The sequence below is a fragment of the Pteropus medius genome, unplaced genomic scaffold, assembly GCF_902729225.1.
Source record: "Pteropus medius unplaced genomic scaffold, Ma_sr-lr_union100, whole genome shotgun sequence".
In the NCBI taxonomy this organism is placed as follows: Eukaryota; Metazoa; Chordata; class Mammalia; order Chiroptera; family Pteropodidae; genus Pteropus; species Pteropus medius.
This window is the reverse complement of record NW_024342471.1, coordinates 14218228-14241595: the sequence shown is the minus strand read 5'-3', so window position 1 is coordinate 14241595 and position 23368 is coordinate 14218228. Positions and strand designations below refer to the sequence as shown.

Below are 23368 nucleotides of genomic sequence, written 5' to 3'. Positions count from 1 at the left end.
CCTTAAAGCCAACTGCAGTGTCGTCCCCTCCACAACACCCACAAGGGGCCAGCCTTACATGTTCTGTGCCAGTCTGCTATTGGTGTGGGCCCCCTGGGGGAAGGATGGTACTTCCTGGGCAAGGCAACTCCACCAGCTCGGGGCATTCCCCAGATTGGGTTCAGCATGATGGTGGGGTGCTGTGATCTCTCAGGCACCTGCCTTCATGGCCACAAGGGATGGCGTGGCAGCCAGGTAAGGAGAATCTAGGAGGCATAGTACAGTAATTAATGCTTTTTATTATGTGTTTGCTGTGTGCCAGGCACAGTGTTAGGTGTTTCACATGGATTCTATTAATTTAGTTCTCAGAATAGCCCTATGGAGAATGTAATGCAAGCATCTTTACTGCATTACTATAAAATTCACTAATTTTCATCACTATAATTTTGTTCACTTAGTTACCAGTTACCTCCAAGATATTCCCTCTTCCTCCTTCCTTCCGCCTTTTACACACACACACACACACACACACACACACACACACACACACACACACACACACACACACTTTAGCTGAAATATACTATGACGTCACCAAGTGGCAGTTATGTACTTTTTTCTGCCAGGTAGATTTGTTCTACTCCTGGAGACCCCATTGACCTTTGCACTGGCTGCCTCTACTTGGGTATTTTTCAGCCCAGATTTCCTCCTTAATAAGAAGCCCATTCCTCCATGTCTTATTTAGATTCCCTTAAAAACAGATCTTGATTGGGGTGCAGGTGCTTTTCTTGGGAGGTGATCTCAGAAAGCATGGGGAAGAAGAGAAGGAAGGGAGTACATGCAATAAGGGTGTTTAATGGGTGGGTTATAGAGTGGGTTAACCCTGTGGCCAGCTGAGGTTTATCCCCTATTGGAGGCCCTGCTGGACACACAGCTTAGAAAGGTAGATATTTATCCAGCTAGCCCCATTCCACCTTGGGTGAGGGTTGCTCCTGGAGAGTCAACTTCCCAACACTTTCACACAGCCCAGGGTCCAGCGTATTCCCTTCCCCGTCAGACTGAGACCTCCAGGCTGCCTGTGACCTCGGGGCTGTGGGTAGGTCCCAGCAGTGTCTGTCATACTCACCTGTCTTAATTTACTGGTAGTTCTCATTTTGTTGATGTTTTCCTTTGCCATGCAGAAACTTTTTAGCTCGATGTAGCCTCCTTTGTTTATTTTTGCTTTTGTTGCCTTTGCTTTTTGAGTCAGATCCAAAAGTCATCACCAAAACTGACGTCAAAGAGCTTACCGCCTATGTTTTATTCTATGAGTTTTATGTTTTCAGGTCTTACATTTCAATCTTTAATATACTTTGAGTTACTTTTTGTGTATGGTGTAAAATAGTGATCTAGTTTAATTCTTTTACATGTGGCTGTTCAGTTTTCCCAACATCATTTATTGAAGAGACTGCCCTTTCCCCATTATACATTCTTTCCTGCTTTGTCATGAATTAATTGGCCATACAGGCACGGGTTTATTTCTAGGCTCTTTATTTCTGTTTCATTGATCTATATGTCTGCTTTTATGCCAATACCATACTGTTTTGATTACTACTGGTGTTCTCCAGTTATGAACTTTTTCAGGGATTTGCTGCCAATTTCTACAGTGCAATAGACTCTGCTCGACAATTTATATGTTCAAGGATAAGTTACAGACTTAACTTAGGGTGACAACATGAGGAAACACTGCATGAGCCTTGGATCTTACTTCTGATTGACCTAGCAAGATTCTGAACTTCTCTGGGTTCTTCCTCTGTGTAATGGGAGTGATGGCAAGGCTTTTGCTATACCTCAAATGAGATAATGGATGAGCTCATACTTAGTAATCTGTGAAGCACATAGGGATGTACGTTATTGATTAAGGACTAAGTGCTGTGATTAAGGCAATGTAAATGAACTAGTAATCATTATTCTAGGTCTTTATTTTAATGCGTATGCAGCTGGAGCTCCCTATTTAGCCGGCCTCTTAGCCCTGACTGCTCTCTGGACCAGGCTCAGGGGTACACTGAAGACCACCTTGCTGAGTCTCTGGATTCAGGGGTCTTATAGCCAGAGAATTTCTCCATGCAAGGCAGCTTAGTCTCCACCCATCCCACAGCCCCTGTCCCCGTACCTGTACCCAGATACACCCAACCTAGGTGAGAGTCTGACCTGGTTTAAGGAGTCTGGTCTAAACCAGAGAGAGGAGCACGAATATGGACAAAGGGAACACCTGTGCTCTCCTCTGGGGACATCTGGATCAGTGCCCTCAATCTTAGAGAAAGTGCTGACGAATTGCTGGGAGATTTGAGTGCTGTAGTCAGGTGTTTCACCTCAGGGACACATGGCAGGATTTTAAGCAGAGAGTGACATGTTCCAACATGCATTTGGGGAAGATTCTCTGGTCTAAGGTAGAGGGCAGATTAGAAAGGCTGCAGGACCCAAGAAGAGGCTGTCACAAAGGCCTAGATGATAGAGATGATGAGGTCTGGATGTGAATATGGCTGTAAATATTTTTAACCTGCTCAGCCAGTTGAGGCTTTAGTAGTAGATTGTTGGAACTTTACTGAGAGGTGGCGGGACTGCAGAATCGGGACCCCAGCTGGTTCTGTGGGCCTCCTCAGGCACCTCACACAGCCAGGTTTTTCAGAGCACTGCCTTGTGAAGGACACTCACCACTCTCCACCACTCTGCCCCTTCATCTGTGGACCTTGTGTCGGTAGAAGGCTTCCTTTTCTGAGTGTATTGCCCAGCCCCAGAGCACCTTGTCAAAGGATGAGCTGGAGCCACATGCTCAGAGAGGAGAGCAGGCAGCCCTCGGTTCACGGTCCCCGGCCTGGCCAGAAGGGCCCCCACTCTTCCATGTTCTCTGCAAAATGCTTAGTAAAATGCAGATGCTTCATTAGAGCTGAGGCCTTTGGGATGCTCAGGGGATTATAGAGAGAGCTGGTTGAGGGCAAGAACAGGGGCTGCATGTGAAGGCCGTCAGCAGGCAGGACCTCTGAGGCCCGGGATCCTAGTGCAGATTTTAATTTCTTGTTTTGCCACCAGGGAAACTGAGGCTAAGGAAGTGCCCGCTTCTCCAAAACTGGTGGTAAAATGAAACAGAGGCCTAAACTCACAGTTCAACCAGTGACTACCTATTCCTTGTTCTATTATTTCTTGGTTTGTTTTAAAAGTGTAAATGCCATTGTCGGGCTGGTATAGAAGATAGAGTTACTATGTGACCAAACACTGGTTCTTTATAGAAGTCAAATGAGAATTTGGGCATTTTTCTGTACTGGTTCAGACTTAAAGGTCAACTTGTCCTCCTGTTGAAGACATTAATGGCTGAAAGAAACAATTGAGAAGGTAATTTCACATTTCCATGTTTGAGTTATTAAAATCTATCTGAAACCTTATAATTAAGCTTCTATGGCCATCTTTGCTACTAGAGTGTTTTTTTTTTTTTCTTTTTTTTCCTGGCCTTTCTTTAAATGTGTGGTATTTAAGTCAGTTCTGCCATTTTAATTCCTGAATAATTTGTGGGTATTTCTTACATGTCATCTTTCTGGTGTATGAGAAAATGGTTTATAAACAGAGTAAAAAACTTAAATCTAATCTATATAGTATGGATTTTTTTAATTAATAAGAAAGTGTGTCTAAAATTTAAGCAAAGGGTGTTTAGAAAAAGAATATACCCTATAACTACCCACAGTAAAGTAATTTTGACTGGTACTTATTCCATTCTGTCACTTGTGGCCTTGGGTATGTATGTTTTATTTACTTGTATTTGCACTTGGGCTTGTACTGTTTTGTACCTTGTCTTAAAAAAATCACTTAAAGGATGTGGTTCCATAGTGTAGCGGTTAGCATGTCTGCTTTACACACAGGAAGTCCTGGGTTCAGACCCCAGTGGAGCCACAGTCTATGCTCTACGGCCATGCCACTCTGAACATGCCACCAAGCCCGATAACTGATCTCGGAAGCTAAGCAGGATCGAGCCTGGTTAGTACTTGGATGGGAGACCACGTAGGAAGACCAGATGCCGTAGGCATAAATAATAATAAATAATAAAAAAATCACTTATAAGTAATAGAAAGAAAGATTTATTAACTTATGTAACCGAAAACCCATCAGCGAGTCTGCCTTTAGGTTTGATTAGCATGACCCTGAGTCTTCTATTCCACCCCTAGACCAGGAATGGGATCAGTTTCCTCACAGTGCATATGGAGCAGAAGGAAGTGTGGCGATCACGCAAAAAAAGCACATGTCCCATGTCTATCTGCTTTAGGTTTGAGTCGCTCATGCCGAGTAGATGTTCAGCGTTAATGGATGGACATCCCAGAGCAGATTTGGATGGAGTCTCCTGTCTGTTCTAATTTGTTCTACCCATATGTCTGATTTTTCCTCCTTCAATTGGTAACCAGCTCATCTGATGACAGGTCCATGGCTTGGCTATCAACTCGAATACTGGAATGTATTCCTCTATGGACCAGTGCCGTGCTGATAAACAGGTTCTCTGACAAAAAGAAGCCTTTATTTGTAGTGTTTAGCAATTTCTTTAGTGTAAATATTCATAATGTGGCTGATTTTAAGCTATCAGAGTAAAGTCACTGAATGTGAGTTTAGGAAGAAATGTGTACGGTTGATTCTTGTGAGTGAATACAGTTCAGCTCACTTTCTGCCTAACAACTTCTGTTATGCACTGCATGCTTTTGTTTATAGATTGTTTTCCTGGACCCAGGTTTGGCTTTATAACCTTATACGTTTACCTCATTGGCTTTTTCAGCTTGGAGGCTGGCTTATTTGCAGTTGTTCTTTTTTCAGTTTATTTTCTCAATCAATCATTCATCCTTTCATTTAACAAATATGCTCTGAATGCCTATTATGTATCAGCTTCTTGCCTTTGTACTGAGACTATAGCAATGAACCAAAGTCCATGTTTTTAGAGGAGACAGACTATTAAAAAATAAATATTGTTTTTCCAGATGAACGCGATGTGAAAATATGAAACCACGGAAGGGGATAGAAAGTGAGGAGGAGGGGACTGTGGATGGAGAAGGGACAATTTAAAATAAGATGGTTATGGAAGACCTCTCTGAATAGAGAACTAATGCAGGGAGGTAGCAAGTCAATTGAAGATGTGTGGGAGGAGCATTTTGAGTTAAGGGGACAGTAATTGCAAAGGATGTGAAGTGAGAACGAGCTTGGCATGTTTAAGGAACATCAAGAGGACAGTGAGCCAGGACCTAGGTCGTGGAGAGCCTTGCAGGCCAATGTTAGGACTTTGGATGTTAAGCCCAGCGAGAAGAGAGTGGGGGTGGATCACTCTGGCTTCTGAGTGGAGCACCTAGACCAGTGAATTCCAAAATGTAGACCTCAGCATCACCTGGGAACTTGCTGGGAATGCAAATCTTAGGCCCTACCCTAAACTTACTGCTCTGAAGCTCTCTGGTAAAATCCAGCAATCTGTGCTTTAAATCACCCTCCAGGTGATGCTGATGCATGCTACAGTTTGAGACCCAGACTACAGCTAGTTGTTCTCCGTTTTATCCTTCCCAAGTCAGAGCTACCATCTTCCCTGCCGATTAAAGCATTACTTTTCATCCTGCATGTCAATACTGTTAGGTTCCTGAAAGAATGTAAGAGAGTCCCCACAATGACATTTTCACAGGCCATCAGATCTGCACATGCTGGGATGGGTGCTAGGACTCGCACCCACCACAATTCCCTTCATTAATCTCCACTTAAAAATCCTACCTGTGCCTTCTTAAAGCCAGTGGTGGTTACATCCCTTTCTTCACTAAACGGTTGCTTCTCACGTAAATAGTTTTACCAGGTGTACCCCATGTTGGTAATTTTTTTTTCTGTAGGATGTTTCTCTCCATCTTTTTGAAGGGTAACAGAAAGAGCAGTTTACAACACAGCATAAATGTTATATAATTTACATATAACTCGTATGAATTGTTTCATGATACTAAATCTAAATCATATTAATTATGGCTCAGTCCTAACTCACCTGAGACTTTTGCCCTCCTTTGAAGTTATAAAAGAATGCCAGGGCTTAGGCAACTTCTCTGTGGCCACAATGACGTGAAGACCCACAACCTTTCCCCAGGATTTCTTGGTTGCATATATAAGGGTAACCAAGTACGGAGTTAACGTGGCCTAAAATTATTCAAATTGTCACTCAACTCTATTTTTTTCACAAGTACCAATTGTTTTAGAGACATAGTCAACATTAACTCAAGGACTTTCGTTAAAAGCCAAAGGAAGAAGCCTCACAGTCTAGTAGTTAATAATTATTTTTTACGAGTAGTATATAACCGGGTTGTATACAAGTCCTTAAGAATTCTGTGTAGATACTCAGCCTGCCGACTCCTTGGCGATGATCCCAGCTGAGAATTCACAGGTATTATTCAGCAGGTGTTTCGAGGTCCATTTCGATCTTGTTCTAACAGCTAGATCTAGAATTCAGTATTCATTTCTGAAAGTTGGATTTTTATCCGGTCTTAAAACAAAAAACAAAAACCCAAGACTTCTAGAGAAGTTATTAATGTGATGTGTAACTTCAGAATCTTAGCATTTCCAAAAATAAGAATTATTATTGTGATGTTTGTTCAAATGTAATCATCCAGGCACATTTCTAAACATATCTGTTATTCTTATTGCAAGCAATTCTTACAACAAAAATAATAACAATTTTTCAAGGATTATAAGTTCCTATAATTGCACATCAGAGGAAAATATGGATATCAAAGCCTCTAAAGTGTTGAAATGCAGTACATTGTTGCCTATCATATTTTTCAATTCCTTGTTCATGAATTTCAGCCTAAAATACATCCATTTTTCATAATTTTACCCTTTTGTTAATAGATTTCAGGAATAAAATTAACCATGACATGTAATTTAAAGTATTTCTTGAAACTGAAATTCTCTACACTATAAAGTGGTTATTTCAAATTTTATTTACATACTTATCTTCTCTCATCTGGGGACACATACATCTATATATTTTTAATATAGTTCTAAGTGTAACTTTCCAAGTTTATTATCACCCATTCATTCATACTAAGAGTTTTTCGTGTTCTGGGTGAGAGACTCATCACTCCATCATGACCAAGTTCAGGAGGCCCAGGGGACAATATTACTACCATGGCGCCATTCACCGTGATAGGCCGAACTTCAGCCACTCACAGTATCTGCGGTGTTGGACTCCACACGTGGCTCTTTCCATGGTCCTGAGATCATTACACCTGAGACCATGGTTCTGAGATCATTAATCCACGAACAACACTCCTGATAGCTGCCGTGTTGTGAATTCACTCAGACCCGCATGGCAAGTGCCTCCCAATCTCTCACACCCTTCATTTTCATGCCACCTGCCCAACAAGTATTTGTCTCTTTCTCTGTATGCAGACATTTACATAAAAATTTGTGAGTAAATAATCTAGGTTTTCAAATTAAAGCTCATTGAATGAATGAAGATTTGAAAACTAAGGAAATTTTCAAGTTGTCTTTACAATCTAAAGCACACAACACCAGAGCAGACAGTTAGTGAAGATTTATTAGTGTGGTAGCCTGGAACCCATTCAGGTGCTTGATGGTGACCTGGAGTCATCCCTAATTCTCACCCCCAGTCTTGGGCGATGTATTAGTTTCTTATTGCTGCTATAACAAATTACCACAAACTTAGTGGCTTCAAACAATACACATTTATTACTTTGTGGTTACAAATTGATTATCCTCTGATGTTTTGGAGGTTAGAAGTCTGAAATGTGTTTCATTAGGCTAAAATTGAGGCATTGACCAGGCTGATCTCTCTCTCTAGAGGTTCTGGGAGAGAATTCATTCTCCTGCTGTTTCTAGAGGCCACCCACATGCCTTTGCTCATGGCCCTTTCCTCCATCTTCAAAGCCAGCAGTAGAACATCTGCAAAGCTCTCTCAGATTCTAACTCTCCTGCTTCCTGCTTTCAATGATAAGGACCCTTATGATTACACTGGGCCCATCCAGCTAGTTGAGGATAATCTCTCCATCTCTCCTGATCATGTCTGCAAAGTTTTTCATTTGTTTTTGCTATGTAAGATAACATATTCACAGGTTCTGGGGATTAGGATGTGGATATCGGGGAGGGGGGCATTATTATGCCTATTACAGATGGAAATCTGAGCTGTGGAACCCAATGCCGAGAACATCTCCATCCCCCCGCCCAGTAGCGCAGATACTCAGCAACATAGTGAATCACACCTGGTTCCCTATGTCCTTTGATCCTTGGTCCATGGCCAGGCCAGCTCTCTTACCACCACTCCTTCCCAGTGCTGGATTCTAGCCTCTCCCTGTTCTTTAGAGCTAACGTGTCAACCTTAAGTCACCGTTTGCTTCTTAAGCTGCTTGCTTTGTGCGAGGGGTATTTTTGCACTCAGAATACCAAGTGCAACATCCCAGAGCCCCAGAAAAATCAAACTCTGCGCAAGGAACACCCAGAACATATCCACTACACCAGACAATATTAGAAAACACTTTAAAATAGGCAGTTATTAGGGCATCAAAACAGCAAAAGCTGTTTGAAACTCGATTTCATCATGTGGAAATTTCCATTTACATGCAGCCACATCTTCCCCTACTTCCTTCTGGCTTACAGGGTGCTCAATAGCACTCCCCGACTTGGGTGTGATGAGATACTTTGTAATATCTCTCCTTAGAATGTCATAACTTCTAAGTTAACTTCTATTCTACCTAGCACACCTTAAATGCAGTGAATTGATCTATGCATTCTTTGACAATTGTAGTCCTATTTGCTTTATTTAGAAACAAATGTAATTACTTAAACTAGAGAAGACAGAACTACTTTTGCAGCAAAGTCAAAACATGCATCAACACTTATCTCTATAATTATTTCACCAGGAAAAAAAAAGTTTTCAGTGGCTTTTCTCACCAATGAAAAGGGTCCACGACAGTGGTTGGGAACTTACTAAATAATATATGTCGCTTATGATCTCATGACCGTAAGTCTAGCCTGGCCAGCTCATTCTAGGTGTTTGGGAGTCATGCAGACCATGCTCAGATACTTCTATTGCGCGGTACAGCATTGAAGAATATGGCCTTTTGGGGCAGATGGATCTGAGTTTGAATCTTTAACTCTTTACCTTCTTGCTAAGTGTTATGGGGGCAAGATCATGGGACTAACAAACTTTTCCGTAAAGGGCCAGATAGTAAATATTTTAGGCTTTGTGGTCTCTATTGTAATTGTGCTCAACTCTGCTAAAATTGTAGCACAAGGAAACAGTGGGGATGGTTGTGTTCCAGTTAAACTTTATTTATAAAAATAGGTTGGATTCTGCCTGTGGGCCATATTTGCTGACTCTTGGGTAAGATACTCAACTTCTTAAACTTTTGTGTTGATAATGACTTGAAGAGATGACTTCTAGAGTGTTGTTAAAATTTGATGAGATAATATATACTAAGTGCTTAAAATAGGACCTAGCACAAAATAGATGTTCAACATATCTTTGGATGGACAGATGATGGATGGATGATGGATGGATGGATGGATGGATGGATGGATGGAAAGAATGGAAAGGGAGACAGAAAGGAAGAAAGAAAAAGAGGGAGGGAGCAGCCATATTGAAACTGAGTACATAGAACAATAATTTTCCATTTTCTGGGAGAGAGTTCTCCTTAGCTATAGGTATGATAGGCTTAATGGAGCTAATTAAGCATGTGACTCATGTCTTATCACATGGAGCAGAGCAACAGTGCTAGACAGGTAAGCTACAGAGGCTGTGCCACCGCAATTTAAAAAAGTGGTTAGTCCTTTTCTTACTGTCACCTTCCCTATCCCACCCAGGAACTATTTTCTGTAAGCGTTAGAGCTATCCACCCTCCCTCGGCTCCCACATAACTTCTCTCCATGAATTCAGAAGATTATTAAAATCCCAGGTCTGGAGTTCTCTGCATTCTGGCCCCACTGCACTCCCATCTGCCTTTCTTCTCCATGCTGGGTGTCTTGCTGATGTCCACATTAGGGCCTATGATGGCTCTTAGGGTTTTTATATCTGTTTCTGCAAATGACTGACCTGTTCTCTTGTGGTCCCCTCAGGCAGTCTGGGTGGATATTACTTTGCTCATACAATGTACATGTGCCCAAGAAAAGACAAATCTTAACAATATTTGAGCAAATGACAAAATGTCCCCCATTCATTATTAATTGCCCTTGAAAACAAACCAAAGAAGCTCAGGCTGGAACTTCTGACTTTAATTTTTTCTCTCTCTGAAATAGACTGTCTCAGCTTGCAACTAACATGTTAGGGAAGACAATTTAAAAACTAAAAAGGCAAAACACAGAAAACAAATAAAATTGCCCCACATCACTAAAAGTAGTCCTGAAAATTGGAGCTTTTTTTCCAATGATAAGGGATGGAATTATTTTATTGAAATCTGAACAGATGTGGACCCCAATGTAGATAAAAGACCCCTTGCCTTACACTACTATCTAATTCTTAATTCAGAAACACATGGTCTATTTAAATGAGAAAACTGAGTCTATCTACAGCATGAGTGCTGCTTTTTATGATAAATATATGAATAAACACTATAAAAGTGGATCCAGAGCTTTATGATAGTCTTAGCATGAATAAAACTATATTGAAATTTGAGGCTTAACCTCAGAGAATCTCATAGATGTCTCAGGTCATCCATGACTTTGGCTCAAGCAGCATATTCATCATTCAGACACACAAAAAAAAGATGAAAAAGATACAGAGAATGGTGAGCACTAGGATGGAGGTGTGTGCAAATTCAAAGGGAACACAGAGCAGGGGCTTCTCACCCGAGGCTGAAGGTGAAGAGAATTATTTAAAAATGAAGAAACCACCTGTGTGACTTGAAAATGCAGTGACCATATGACCCCAAATTTCCAAGACAGCTCCAACTTTCCAGAACTTATTTTTTTCCTTAAGCTAGATGATTCCCAAAATGTGCAAACGTTCTTTAATTTTTAAACCATTGTGATTTTTTTGGATGTTTGGCTTAGAAAATATGGTCACCAGGAACATGAAGATCCAAGATCGTGTTGTTAGCTGAAGTCTGAAAGTGTTTAGCGTCAAGAAAGCCATCACTGCATTTCCTACAGAGTAGTTTTCATCAAGATCAGGATGGATTAGGTAGCGAATATTGGCGAATGAGTGCTCCAGGTAGAAATGTCTAACATAAATCGACACGTGTCGGTATAGATGGTTCTTGCTCATAAGCATTCAGTGATTATCAGTCAATACTTAACTCATTTCTGAATTGACTCTCTTTCCCCCCGTTGTGGTAGTTGGTTTTGTGCCCATCACCACTCGCTGCTTCGAATAACGCTCTGACGGACTGGCCCATCCACTGTGGTTTTTGTACTTCTTTTCAGTCTGGCATTCAGAAATTGAGATATAGCTGCAGCTGCCTGTGGGGTTGAGGGTGAAGAGGGGTGGGAAGGGCAGAGAGTAGCAGAGGAGAGAGAGACTGAGAGAGCCGCCCAGATGAGCAAACAAGCTGCCATACTCTTACACCCAGGTTTAATTTCACAGAAATAATGAAGCCACATTATCCTGGGAAATGGTCTCTCATGTTTCAAGTGCCAGGAACTATGCTGGATGCTTTTTCTGTGTTTTATTTCATTTCATATTCACCTACCTTATTGTTTCTTTATTCTCTCTCTCTGTCTCTCTCTCTTGCTCTTTCTGACATGACTTAGCAAATTTAAATAAGATATATTAAAATCTCTAGTTTGTGTCTATGACCCTGCCACCCTGAACACACCCGATCCCATCTGATCTTGGAAGCTAAGCAGGGTCAGGCTTGGTGAGTACTTGGATGGGAGACCACCTAGGAAGACGAGGTGCTGCAGCGTAAAAATAAATAGATAAATAAATAAATAAATAAATCTCTAGTTTATGAATAGTAAGAATGTGCCTCAGAGAAATTAAAGATCTTCTCCAGAGCCACAGAGCTTATTAAGAGGTAAGCTAGACCTCATAGTAAGGACTTTCGGCTCCAGAACTCAAATTCTTTCCTATATGCACTGGCCCCTTCTTTCTTATTACAGTTTAATGGGCCTTCCATTTTTGTAGTTATCTGTGAGGCCACTGTGTCCATGTTCATCTTTTTACCTTCCTTTGAAAGAAAGATGCTCAACAGTTGTTATTAAAAAGAATTCTATAACTGACTGTCTTCCTTTCACTTTGGCTGCCAGGCAGCTTCCAGTCAAATCTAAAACATGACTATGGTACCTATGAAGAACCTTATGGTCATCACAGGTGTGTCCTTTCTGCCACAGTTGTCATAGCCGTCTTAACGCTAGTCCTGCTCCTTTACTCTCAATTACATTTTGCCGTTCTTCTATCATGTTCTTTCTGTAGGCTGTCTCAAATCCTTTGAGGAGTATGGCGGTGAATAAATGAATGAACACCTGACTAAATATCAAACGTGTTATTCATGGACCACTAGTGATTGTCAATTAACTCTGATTTTCAGCTTCTGTCACATTTTTCTTCCTTCTGAAACCTGAGTTTCTCGACATTCAGAAATAAGCGATTTGGGGATGAAGATTCTGAATAGTTTGTGCTTTTTACACAGTACTCTCAAAGTACCATTTGGTCCTAGCCTTTTGCAAGAAATGACTTTTTAAAATCCTTAGTCTTTTCAATAGTCTAAGCACCTCGATGAATGCATTGGGCTACTTGCAATATTAATAACTCACATGTCCTAAACTTATGTTCCTGATAAAGGAATTCTCTGCTGTTTAAGGCTCCTGGATGAATAATGGCTGAGCATTTCTATTGTCTTCTTAAAATGGAGATTACTATATGTTGAATCACAACAGAACTACTTTTTTATAGGCTGTGAATAGCATAAAGGCCCATCATGTTATTTCAGGCAGTGCCAAGTGAATGGATAATGGTGAGCCAATTATTATAAATAATGCCTTGTTTCCTTTTGGCCTCTGTGCAAATTTCACAGAGCAGGATTCTATTAAAGGCTGGGAGATTAAATTAAAGGAGACAGTGTTAACACCAGCACCTAGCACAGTGCCTGGCACAAATCATGGCTTCATGCTGGCTGAATCAAAATCTGAGCTCAGCAGGGATTTTTTGGTTTTGCTCTGTTTTTTTTTCCTTCACTCTTCGTTTGCTGGGATAAGTGTTGCAAACCACCATCATTTCTCATTCAGGTCCATTCATAGAGCTGGGTCAAGCTGGGCAAGGACATGAGCTCAGGGCGCCTTGCAGAGCTCGTGGGAGCCCAGATGGGCGAGCGGGATGTTGTTGGTGGAACCAAAGGAGGAAGAAAACAGAAAGGAAGATTCTAGCAGAACAAATAGGGCTGAAATTAGTCTGACAGAAGAGGCAAGGCTGCGTGTGGGCACGTGAACCTAGCGTTCAGAATCCGGGAGGTTCAGGGGCCTGCCGCGAAGTGGCTGTGGAGTTGGCTAGGATGAGAGGTTCCAGGAGAAGAACTTGCATGAGGCGGTTGTGCCAGAGGTCTTGCTGGGTAGGATGTCGATGCACTCTGCAAAAATTCTGATAGCTCAAAGGCTCTAGCAGAATGAAGCCATGTTTTCCAGGCCTCTCACGTGCTGATGAAATACGCACCACACTCTTCACTCTCTCTCCCCGTTCCATAGAGTTTAACCTTGAGGAAGTTTAAGCATTCTCCTTTCTAAGCCTCAGCTTCTCTGTTTGCACATCGAGGGTATCAGACCACATGTTCTCTAAGATCTATGCCTTCGTTGTGTTTTATTAATAATGATATGAGGCAGTCTCATGTAAAAGCAGTTTCTTTTTTTTTTTTTCCAGACTAACATATACCTCGATGCCATGGGCTTTCATGTCACTAATCTTGTTTTTTAGTTTGACATCTATTCTACATTTACTTCTTTTTAGTTCCCAGCTACTAGAGATTGTAATTCCATGCAGCAGTGAAATCAAGCTGAGTGGGCAGTGGGAGGCACCATTTAATATAGATGCCTCACTTAAAATCGTATACCTGTGTAGAAAAAGTAATAACCACTCCAAAGCTAGCATTATGTAATCTGAAGGCATCTCCGTGATTTTCAGTGGACGGACTTCATATGCCAGAGTGTTGGTGGAGGAAGAATATATTTTCTAGAGTAGAAGAATATTCTAATTTAATTCATGTCAAGCAGAGCCCCATTCTTTAAGATATAGGCAAGTAGAGTAGCAAGGAATCAAGGAAATTTGGATTTGAACGTACTTTTAAAAGAAGTATCAAGTTAGTTAGCTAACTGTTCCTTAGCCCTCATTTCACCTCTGCAGTTCTTAGTGGATCTTTGCCCTCCTGAGTCCATATCAACCCATTACTCTGTCTACCACCTGCTGGCCGTCTTCTTTCATAACTGTCAGTGGATGTGGATCATCGGGGCGGGGTATGATGGTAGGGAGGAATACAACATCTGGAGTTCAAGAAAAAAAGTAGACTGGAGGTGTAGACTTGAGAGTCACCAGCATATAGTTAGTAATTTAATTCGTAGCCATAGCTGAGATGATAAGGGGTTAGAGAAAGATCTAGTATATAATACCAATATAAAAATTGAGCACATGGATAGGGGATGAGGGGCCAGCATAGTAAACCAAGAAGGAGAACTGGGAAGCTGTGGGATCACTCAGAAGCCAGAGATTGCATATTTAAAGAAGAGAGTAGATAGTGGCATCCCACACTTACTGAACCAGTCCCTTAAGAAAAGGATTAAAAGAAACCCTTAGTTTACCAACAAGGGGTCCATGGAAGGAGAACTTCCAATATAGAAGAGAGAGCAGAAGCTAGATGGCATGAGTTGAGGACAAGAAAAGTAGAGATCATTTTATTTCACTCTTTCAATTTATGTGCCTATGAGGTGGAGGGGAGGAGAGGAGAGGGGCTGGACAATGACCTGAGAGAGAGAGGTAAGAGATTTTGCTCTTTATGGCAGGAAAGATTTGGGCCAGTTTCAATGCTGATAGGAAGAAGCCAGTGGAGAGAAGAAGGTTGCAGATAGAAGTGAGAGGGGTGATTGGTGTGGGCGAGGTCCCTGAGGAAGGTTGAGGGCAGGAGATCCAAAACCAGGAGGAGGAATGTCCCTTGTATTGTGACAGAGCAGAAAGGGGAGAGAAGAATGCAAGGAAAGGCCTCATAGCAGGGCGTCAGAACATTCCTTTGCAATGGCCTCTTTTTGCTTCTGTGAAGTGGGTGGGAAGATCATCCCCTACAGTGAGCGAATAGAGAAGGATTCAGGAGCATAGTAAAAGTTTGTAAAAGCAACAGTAGAGAACCACGGGGAGGAGACCAGGGAGGTGGGGAAGGATTTGCTCAGCTGACATCGGAAATCATCCTTTACTCTGAGAGGTTTGCATAGTTTTCTGGAGCAGATCTCAGCAGCCTAGTTGGGGCATGGTTGGTTGGGTTGATAGAAGGTGCCGTGGGTTGAATTGTATCCCTATAAATTCACATGTTGAAACTCTAACCCCCAGAACCTCAAATTGTGACCTTATTTGGAAATAGGGTCTTTGCAGATATAATTAAGATGAGGTCATTGGGAATTAAGATGTGACTAATGTCCTTATAAAAAGGGGAAACTTAGACACATACACACAAGGAAAACACCATGTGAAGATGAAGGCAGAGCTTGGACAATGATTCCACAAGCCAAAGAATGCCAAAGATTACCAGTGAAGAACCAGAAGCTAGCGGGGAGGCGTGGAATGAATCCTCTCTCACACCCCTCAGAAGGAACCACCTGTGCACATACCTTGACCTTGGTCTTCTGACCTCCGGAACAGTGAGACAATACATTTCTGTTGTTTAAGACACTCAGTCCATAGTTCTTTTTTATGGCAGCTTAATCAATGAATATACATGGGATAGGGTTATTCATTCATTCATTCATTCATTGATTCATTAATTTTCCTTTGCTTTACCTTCAGGTGATCGTGAAAGAGGCCAATATTTTGAGACCACATTCCAAAAGCATTATTAATGAGATAGCTCAAGGAATTCAACGTGGGTAGGGAAAGAAGATAAAACGGACGCGCACAAATAGAAAGAGGGATTTGGTGTTTAAACGTTGTTTTCAGCTCCTCTAGTTGCAATTTTGAGTAGCTCATTGGATCTCAGTTTCTTGAAAAATCTCAACCCTGTTCAGAATGTTCCTGTAAAGGTTAATCGTAGCCTCTGGGTTCTTGCTTTAAAAGTGATCGCTGTGTTACTCCTCAAATTAGAACTGCGACTTAGATCATAGCCAAGGTATTTGCAAATAATCGTTTCTTGTTAGGGGCTGGCCTACATTTACATATGATAACCACAGCTGGAATGTGTTCTCAGAGGGACTTTCATGTTATCTGAGCTGTGTGAGTCTTCAAAGGGCTGTGGATTTAATGGGCTATTTGCCCCGTGATTCAGCATTTTCTAGGTTCCAGCTCTCAGAGAATTTGCTCATTAGCTTCGAGAGACAGCGTTTTAAAAGAATAAAATAAAGGGGAAAGAGGGTTGTGGTTTCAAAAGCTACGGTGATTAAAATCATAGGGACAACTGCTGTTCAGCGTGGTGTCACCAGTGTGAATGGAAGTGCTCGCTGTCTAAATTCTGTTTACTGTACAACTGGCTGTTTTTCTGGCAGTGTTTAAAGTTTTAGGAAGAGCCGTGAATAGACCGCATTGTGCAAAACCAAATCTTGTTTTGAAAAATTACTTTTTACTTCATCGAAGAAAATTTGCGAAGTACACGAAAATAGACGCCTTTGTAAAAAAGCAGATAATTTCTTGAGTTTTAACATCTAGGGTGTCTGCCCATCTGGTCTTTTGTTTCCCTACACGTACACATACAAGCATATATTTACTAACGTGGAATCGTACTGTAATCCAGTTTTGAAACTCGCTTTAGTTGACGTTATGTTAATAATATTCATTAACGTTCCCGTGCCACAGAAACATGATTTCAGTGGCACTCCATGTTCCGTTATCATAATTGACTTAACTCATCCCTTCTTTCTGGAAATTTAGGTTGATTCTAGATTTTTGCCGTTACAGGCGATTCAATGTACTTTTTTTTTTTAAAGCTCTGAGCTTCTGGGGGTTACATTAGAATTTCTTGAAGGTCAGCCAGGCAGGAGTATAGAGGACTTTGACTATTGAGCCTCTCTGGCTGACTCCTTTGAACTCTCAATTTGGGGTTTAGGAGGGAGGGGGCACTGCCTGATTTTCACTTGCACAACAAGGGGAGAGATTCGGAGAGCATGGGAAATGGGCTGAAGTGCAAAATGCAATTACGTGCATGATAAAACGGGGTTCCCCAGAAGCAGCATTACTTCCTGTCTAACAAGGTAAGGCTCGGAGAGAAGCGGGTTGTGGGGAGGTGGTTTTTCTTTTAATTTTTCCTCTACCCTCTCGGATTCCTTGTGATGGAAAATTCATAAACTGTTCTTGGTGACAGTTGGAGAAAATGAAAAGCTCTGTGAATGTGTTGAGAATAGATTATCCTGACTGCTGTTAAGCGTTTGACAAATTGGGAGTTTTGTCATACATCAGAGAACAATGGAGGGAGAATAAGGAACGATGGGCATCACATAAATACAACACACCTGACGGCTCCACAGCGTCATTTATCTTCCCGTTTGGTGGAGAGCGGGAGGAGTGAGGGGAGATGGGTGGGCGGTGGGCAGGCCACTGGCCTCCACGAAGCTGTGTGGTGCCTCCCGCCACCAACGGCCTACCTTAGTGGGTGTTTTAGGAGGTGCCAGGTTGCTCAGAGTCGTGCTTATTATAATCTCTTGAACTAAAGAAGGATTTTCCATTAATCTGATGCGGTGGTCCCTGACGCCACTCGTGGGCTGGACAAGAGACTCATGTGCCCCCATAGGTGGTTGAAAAGGCCACTGAGCTACCTGCAGCCCATTGGAGCTGGAGCTGGAGCTGGAAATCCACCAAGCATATGGAGGGGTGGGGACCAAAGGGCATGTTGGATTCCATCCTGGCCACCTGGGTTCTTTCCCGCCCTCAACAGAAGGAATGCGACAGCCAGAGGGGATGATCAGTCTCTGGGCTCAAGTGAGGAAGGACAGTTTGGAAAGAATGTTCAGTTGCTTCCCTTCCTGAATACCTCAGCAGGGAGTTACATTTGCAGCACAAAGAGAAACCTGCAGAGAAGGGGGTGGGGTAGCTTACCTGGCCTGGGAAAGTGGGCTCGGCTCCAGGGCAGAGCTGGCAGCAGTCAGTCTCCACCTCCCTTTCACCAGAGGTGCGACCTTTGGCAGGTTAGTGAATCGACTTCTTTGAGCCTCGGGTTTGTGATCTGTGAAGTGGGGCGGTGGTACCCGCTCTTGTAGGAACGCGAAGATTAAATGAGATGCTATAAGGAAAGTGCCTGCACACCTAGTCGATGGCTCTCATCAAAAAGATAATAAATAACAAGTGTCGGTGAGGATGTGGGGAAATCAGAATGGCTGGTGCGAATTTAAAATGGTGCAGCTGCATTGGAAAAACAGTTCGGGAGTTCCTCAAAAAGTGAAATGTAGAGTTACCATACAGCCCCGCAATTCCACTCCTAAGTATATACCCAAGAGAAATGCAAACATACATCTATGAAAAATTTGTACATAAATGTTCATAGCAGCATTATTCACAGCAGCCCAGAAGTGAAAACAGCCCAAATGTCCATCAGCTGATGAATGAATGAATGAACGAAATGTGGTATATCTATACAAGGGACTATTAATTAGCAATAAAAAAGAATGGCCTTCTGATACGTGCTACAACATGGATGAACCTTGAAAACTAAATGAAAAGAACAAGTCACAAAAGACCTTATATTGTATGATTCCATTTATGTGAAATGTTCAAAATAGGCAAATCTATAGGGGCAGAAAGTAGATTAGTGGCTGCCTAGGGCTGGGGGACTAGGGGGGAGTTGGGAAGGTGATCGCTAGTGTGTAGTGGGTTTTTCTGGAGTGACGAAAATGTTCTAAAACATAGTGGCGATGATTGCACGACTCTGAACATTCTCAAATTCATTGAATCGCACACTTTAAGTGAGGGGATTATACAGTATGTCACATACCTCAGTGAAGGTGTCATTCCTCTCCCATCCACCAAAAGAAAAAAAAGAAAAAGAAAAAGAAACAGAAGGAAAAAAAAATGCCTGATGCACAGCAGGTAACTCATCTAAATAAAATGTAAACTCTTTCCTGTCTCACACATTAGTTTGGAAAAGATTGGCAGGGTCTCAGTCCTCAGCTTTTCAAGTTCAAGTCTTCATAGCCCACTCCTCAAACAGTCTGCTCTCCAAAAAGAGACACCAGGCCTTCATTTAAGTCCGAAGTACTCACCAGGGCCATGCCCTTTGTAGAACAATCATGCTCCAGAAAATCTGTGGATATGAGTGAGCTACAATCCCTTTTTCTGTCCATTGGCGTCCTCCCTCACACCTTCAGAAAGCACTCTTCTTTATCTGTGTCCATGTTGGGGCTGTAATCCTACACTGCAGAAGAATCTGTTGAAAGAAAGCTGTTGTCCTGGAGAAAGAAAGGGGTTCTTCCCGCTGTCTAACTCGCGTCTTCCTGCTGTAATTGAAGTCAGCTTCCTACAGCCCGTCTGAATCCATCTGTTGAGGCTTGGATGCCTGGAGTCAAATGGAATAAGTGCCTCTTTGGAGAACAGCTCCTGGAGGCCACTACACATTTGTCACATGTCAGTGGGATCTGCATATGGATGTGAAATGTATATTTAAAAATGTGCACACACTCGGCTGCACCCGCATCCTGCTCTGAATGTGTTTATCCAATTGCCCGTCACAGACCCGCCCTGCGGGGTGAGGGTGAGTCGACACACTCACCTTTGCCTGCCAGCCCACAGCCCCCTCCTTCTGTAAATATCCCCTGACCACCCCTACCTTTCCGTCTCCCTAGAGGGATGGCGTCTGGAAGGTTCTGCTTTGCAGTGGGTTACCCAGTTCTAAAAACGGATTCCTTACTGTGGTAAGAAGGACCTGACAGCTCCAGCCCCTGTAGCAGCCAGCAGCCGAGGAGCCGACTGAGCACTGGACTGGGAGTCTCCTCTTTGAACACTGGCCGCTTCACTTAGCAGCCATGTGACACGAAGAATAGCAAGTGACCTCTCTGGGTCTCAGCTTCCTCGTCGATAAAATGCAGGCATGGACCCAAGTCCCTCAAGGACCCTAAAGTTTAGAGTACCCATTTCTCTTTTGCCTCCAGGGAGTAAGAATGGCATAATCCAGAGTGCTGGAACGTTCTGAATGACCATCCCCTCTGGGACTGTGGGCTGGCGTCTCAGACCCTGGCACTCAAACCCAATTGTGAAGCCCTACACCAACATCTCTCCCTGAGGTGGTTTTGAAACATGGCCCCCGATTCTTAGGCATTTCTCCAACTGACAGCTAGAATCTGTGCTGCTTCCTGTGAATCTGAGCCAGGCTGTGACTCTTCTTTGCCCTGGAGAAAAGCAGGAGTGATGTGACTTCTGAGGGTGGTCTCTTGGGACACTGTTCCTTCTGGAGATGCTGTTTCTCAGAACTCACTCTCTGTGCAGTAAGAACCCCAAATCACCTGGAAAGGCCACATGTCTGTGCTCCAGGTGACAGTGCAGCTGAGCTGAACTTCAGCCAGACTAACCCAGGCACCAGACATGTGCTCGATGTCTTGTTAGACACACATCCCTCCAGCTCAGCCTGCTCCAGCCCTTGGCCATCCAAACCATCCCAGCTGCTCCAGTCTTCTCAGTCGATGTCCCAGATGATGTGAAACAGAGCGAGCCGCCTCTGCTGGGTCCTGCCCAAATTTTGACACACACAGTCCATGAACACAATCAGTCGTTTGTTGTTTTATGCCACCATGTTTTGGAATGTTCGCTATTGCTAAGGATTAAATGTTTGCGTCCCCCTCCAAAATTCATATGTTAAAGCTCTAACCCCCAAGTGATGGTATCTGGAAGTGAGACCTTTGGGAGGTGATTAAGCCATGCCTGGGGGACTCCCACGATGAGATCAGTGCTCTCTTAAGAAGAGCAGACACCAGAGTTCTCTCTCGCTCTTCCTCTCTCTCTGCAGGCATGCACGGAACAAAGGCTGTGCGAGCACACAGCAACAGGTGGCTGTCTGAAAGCCAGAAACAGAGCCCTCACAAGAGCCCAACAGTGCTGGCACCCTGATCTCAGGCTTCTAGCTTCCAGAACTATGAGAAAATTAATGTCTATTGTTTAAGCCACCTAGACTATGCTACTGTGTTATAGCGGCCCAAGCTGACTAAGATAGCTGTGCAGCAGAAAGAAACTGGAATATACCCAATCTGAGCCGTGACATTTGCTGCCTGGTCCGTTGGTCACCATGAGTGTGGTCTACAAAGTGTGAATTGGTCACTGCGAATACACCGTCAAGATCTGCACCCACATGTCCTTGTAGGTGTGAGGCCACTATGAGGTATGTTTTCTAGGGCAAGAGTTGGAGAGTGTGTGTGTGTGTGAGTGTGTGCGCACATGCATGTATGCACACACATACACATGCTCACATGTGTGGGTTTATCCAGCAGGGGTGGTGTGGGGAGAAGCTTCGGAGCAAAGACACAGAACTCTCTGGGTAGACTGAAACCCCAGCCCTTTCTCCCTTCCCAGCCTGTGCTGCATGAACAACCCAGCATTGTTTATCCCCAGACAGCCTCCTTCCTCCTGCCCTGCAACAAATCGAAGCTATTATCCAAGGACAATGGGGGGACTATGGTCCTTTTCACTCTGCCACACAGAGGCAAAGCTGACAACACGGGTATTTATCTCATGAGCTCTGGCTTTCCAGAGGCCTCATATTCATTAATGAATTAATCCTTCCTAACAGCAGTCCCTTTATTAGGGTGGCATCGTAATGTTTGTTCATCAGAAAAAGGGGCTGAAGCAACAGCCAAGGCTGCTGGTGATACATGGGACTCCCCAGCTGGGGCTATTGAGGACTCGCTCATTCCAGAGACAGATGAGGTCATGAGATGCCAAATGCAGAATTTGGGACTTGGAGTTGGAGGTCTGGATGTGAGTCTACCCTCTGGGTATTCCTTGGACTGGCACCTTTCCTGCTCTGAGTCTCAGTTTCCTCATCTGTCAAATGGGTAGAGATATTCATCTCAGCAGGGCGTAGAGGTGTCGTGATGAGTAGATGGTATGTGAAGTTGCTCCGTCAGCTGTGACACGTCACCCTCATGTTCATTGCCATCAATTCTGGGTCTGAGTGAAGATGGTATACTTAGTTATAGTTTCAGGCAGGCTCTCCTAGCAGCTGCACCGAGGATGAGGGGCAGCAGGGCAGAATGAGGACCCCTTAAAAACCCGGATCATGATGATAATGAAGATCCCACAGATCCCCACCCCCCGCTCCCCCGCTCAAAGTTCCCTCTCCCTGCATTCCCAGCCTAGGTAATCTACTGCACACGCCCCCAACTCCCCCACCACCCTGTCCACCTCCAGCACCCTCCTCATGCTCATTGCCCTCATATGCTGGCACTCTCAGCCATTCAGGTTTTATTTGGGTTTATTTTTTTTATTTTTGTGTGTTCAGGAAGTATTTTACTGTCTCTTCGAGTGTAACAACTGTCACCGATGAGTGATAAAAAACCCACACTTAAGGCCACCTCCTGCGTAGCCCTGCTCAGCTCCCGAATCTTGGTTTTAGAAAACGGAGCCGTGCATTTCTGTTCAGTGCAGAAGGTCGTCCCACCCATGGTTGCTGGCTCAGTCATAACCTCTGAGTCCAAGGTCTGGACTTTACATAAATGTTTTTCAGAATTGCTCTTTTTTTTTCTTCCATTTTTTTTTTTATTGTGGTAAAACACACATGACATAAAATTTACTTCATTCATCATTTTTAAATGTACAGTTCAGTAGTGTTAAGTACATTTACATTGTTGTGCATCCAGTCTCCAAAACTCTTTTCATCTTGCAAAACAAAAATTCTATACCCATTAAAAAACAACTCTCTATTCTCTCCCCTCCCCTAATCACTGGCAAAATCATTCTTTCTTTTGTCTCTATGGACTACTCTTAGTACCTCATGTAAGTGGAGTCATACAGTATTTGTCCTTTTGTGCCTGGCTTATTTCACTTAACAAAATGTCCTCAAGGTTCATCCGTATCATAGCGTGTGTCAGAATTGCTTTCTTTTTTAGGGCTGAATAATATTCCACTGTATGGATATACCACATTTGCTTACCCATTCATCCACCTAAGGACACATGGTTTCCACACATTAGCTATTGTGAATAATGTTGCTACAAGCATGGGTGTACTCAGAAATGCTTTTAATTCAGAATGAGTGGCACCATCTAATAGAAATGCAGCAGCAACTGAACATGGCACTTTCCACAGTGGACC

General features: G+C 43.0%; 1 protein-coding gene and 1 pseudogene across 2 annotated transcripts in view; both read left to right on the top strand.

Moving 5' to 3' along the window:
• The window catches only part of PTPRT (protein tyrosine phosphatase receptor type T), a 937324-nt gene that overhangs the window by 457145 nt on the left and 456811 nt on the right, over nt 1–23368 (top strand). The window lies entirely within an intron of this gene.
• LOC120604176 (uncharacterized) lies at nt 11750–11868 on the top strand (annotated as a pseudogene).